The 3,422-nt window shown below is 33.1% G+C and overlaps 1 long non-coding RNA gene across 1 annotated transcript; it reads left to right on the top strand.

The window, feature by feature from the left end:
- Positions 1-383: 383 nt before the first annotated feature.
- Positions 384-3,051, top strand: LOC132029411 (uncharacterized). Its single transcript, XR_009407798.1, has 2 exons — positions 384-501; positions 2,772-3,051. It is a non-coding gene; the product is annotated as an uncharacterized LOC132029411 (long non-coding RNA).
- Positions 3,052-3,422: the final 371 nt, after the last annotated feature.

Here is a 3,422-nt window from a genome sequence, read left to right on the forward strand (position 1 = left end):
ACCAGTTAAATGTGTAGTCCTTTTCTTAATTATTTGAAATAGTCAATCCTTATCTTCTTATTAGTATTTTCTCAAATCCGCTAAACACCCACGCACACTTCCACGTCTCTAAACTTTGAAATAGGTCTCCAATTCAGTAAAACGAGTTGAAATCACAACTTCCGCTTGTAAGCTTTGAACTGAGTATTTTCTCAAATACCTAAACATATGTACAAACACTTCTTGTGAGTGTTTAATTTATTGTTAAACACTAAGAAAGAGCAAGTCCTCTAATGATTTGTGTTTCCAATCTTTTATATAGAAATTGCACTTTCCATAATGTGATTTAAATTGTGTTCCACGTGTATGTTTTTTTTTTGGTTTTGCTGATTATTAGCTTCTCGTCCTTATACTAGTTGTCTTCTCTTTACTCTTAGAGATCTGTTCTGATAAAGTGATGAAGATGTGGAAACATTGACAATGGGAGAAGCATCTATGCTTTTGTTCCTCCTTTTTGATAAGGTAAGGTATTGTATTAATAAATAGTACAAAGGGGGTACTACAGATGTAATGCTTCATTTTGTTCTTGGGATGAAATTAAAAGCTGCAGTGCTTAATGTGGTACACTCTTGTTTTATACGATATACAAGCAAGGAACTGCTTACCATATCTAAATTCATTAAATGTTTGAAAAAAGAAGAAGCTCATTTTATGATAATGGCACCTTACCTGATTGATAACACTGTAAAAACATAAGCACATGGTTAGTGAGTTTAGCATTATTCACATTTATAATACACATAGAAGAGAAGAATACTTTTACTTGATTCAGCTAAAATTCTTATTATACTCTTTAACTAGTGCCAACTGATTGTGAAGTATTTCCTTAATATAGTCATACATGTTACTTTTACTTGAAGCATGCTTGCTCTCAGATATCTACTTTTAATTGTTATAATATTACCTTACAAGAAAACAAAAAGCAGAGAGACATTTTTTTTAATGCTTTTGGTTCCATCACTGTGCCTTTTTCTTGGTATTGAGTGGTTTTCCTATCACCCCTTTAAGGAAATATTGAATCTGGAAAATCTTATGTTGTTATTTTGATGTTGATCCTAGTCAGCAAAGTTTTGTACTAAGCTAACAATGGGAGTATTATTCTACTATTTGGCTTGATTAGTCCATGTTGCAGAATCGGGTTAACATAGTTTCGTATATACATTATTTAGACTTTTCTTCAAGATTGTCAATACTTTGATTTAGTAATGGGCAGAAGTATTCTCCTCCATAGTTTTGTGCCTTATGGCCCTTTAACGTTTGAATATGCAGATTGTGTGAAGGAGGAGAATTACTTGATTGAATATTGTCAATGTAAATGGAATGCTTTTAATAAATTAAGTAAACTTCTTTGGGTGCCTGCAATTTGTATTTCATTGTCCTATATCTATTGCCGAGACGGTAAATATCCGAAGGATGATGCGAAACTTATTGTTGCTCAAATTCTCTGTGTAGTGGCATTTCATCATTTCAAGGTATGCTTTAACATGACTTGAAGCATGAGGTTTATAGGAAATGTTTTACTCTCTACAAAGACTAATTGCGTTCTATTTCATTTTGATATTGTGGTTAACGATGCTTTTACAATTGCTGGCATCACATAATTTTCTTTTCACCCCTAGAAATGAAGATGCCGATACAAAACTATTGATTTTGGGCTTTCTGACTTTATAAGACCAGGTAACTTTCTAAGAACGCTCTCTTAAAATCTGTATAAGTTATTGTACCAATTGCAGTCAGCTAGGTCAACACACATTTTGTCCAAATTACTGATGTCATTTTAGCGATGGATTGCTTCTAGATGTGATTTATGCTTGAAATTTCAACGTGCTTGGGGAAAGAATGGGCCCATTGTTATCTCCATATCCTGTGTATGAATTAGGTTTCTCTATGTTGTGTGTGCGGTGATTTAGTCTACAACCAAAGTATGTCACCAAAGTCAGCAAGAACATAAGTACTTAACCTCGAGAAGACTAGATCTGCTCCATAATATGATTGTCAAGTTCTTACTAGATTATATTTTCTTGCTTTTGATCCTAATTAGTTTGGTACGAAGGCACATTTGTTGTAGTAGTTACTTCTCACATTAATTAGTTATTAGTGTTGAGTTTGTTGTTAGTTATTCAGTATACTTGAGTGAAGTACCCTTAAGGTTTGTAATCGAATGTTTCATTGGCTTCATTATCTCCTCACTGTCACTTATTTCTGTTGTTTGCTGGTTTTGTTCTGAATTAAACTAGTTACAATTACACATAGATGATGAGCTATCAGAAAACAATTCTTCTTCTGTTTTTCAAGGGCTTGTACTGGAGTAAAAGTGTAGAACAAATCAGAATCTAGTAGTCATCTGTTAAGTCCAGTCAAACAGGTGATCTCTGAATTATTAATTCAAGTTTTAACAGTCATATTTCAGTTCAACGCTCAACAGTGTCAGACCTAGAGCTCACTGTTGATGCTCCAAAGCCATTGTATAATCAAAGATATCGTACTGGTTTTACTTTCTTGTCTTCTATGTTTTGTGGAAAGACTTACTTTTCTTTACTTAGTTTACCTGTATTGCTCTCTTTCCCGTGCTTTTTGCCTCTTAAATGGATTCAATATCTCTTTAAGAATAATTAGTGGGTACAAATGATGGTTCATATATAGGTGCTCTTAGAAACTGTTTAATATTAAGCCATGTTAACTTTATTTTTGTTAGTTGATATAATAATTAATTACCTTAATTTTGTTTGCAGATTCGTTGTAAAGAATAAAGTGGTGGGTTTGAATTGCACACCAAAAGAATGAAGATAGTATTGAAGTCGAGGAGGTAAAGATGGAGAGAGAATGATAATAAATGGAGACAATGGTTGTGGTTTCCCTTCGGATCAACCTTAATATAGTGAGAATTAATGTTATTAGACATGTATTATCTCATTTGTAAACACGTTCTTCATCTTTTGAGATTAATGGTACTGTTTGAGACATTTGTACAAGATTTATGTATAATTATGAGTTACCAATGATTTGTTACAACTTGAATGATTTCTATTATTGTTCTTATCATATTCAAATTATATTGAAAGCAGCAATTGTGTTCTTTATAGGCTTACGGAAAGTGTACAGAATTAGCTCGAGAATGGCTAGGGACTGACAAACGTTTTAGCTTGGGACGTTCCTTGCTAATTGTAAAGATAATTCGCATCCTCTATATAAATTTAGCTAGGAGTTTAACTAGGAATAGTCCATAGCTAACATTTGCTACAGATGGCTGCCTAACAAGAGTCCAAACTATATTTAGCTAGGGATGACTAATATTCCGAGCTAAATTTAGCTAGATGCATATTAGATACGGAATTCAACTAGGGCCTTTTTCCTAGCTAAAATGGCTTTAGCTAGGGATTTTT

Source organism: Lycium ferocissimum, chromosome 9, assembly GCF_029784015.1.
Source record: "Lycium ferocissimum isolate CSIRO_LF1 chromosome 9, AGI_CSIRO_Lferr_CH_V1, whole genome shotgun sequence".
In the NCBI taxonomy this organism is placed as follows: domain Eukaryota; kingdom Viridiplantae; phylum Streptophyta; class Magnoliopsida; order Solanales; family Solanaceae; genus Lycium; species Lycium ferocissimum.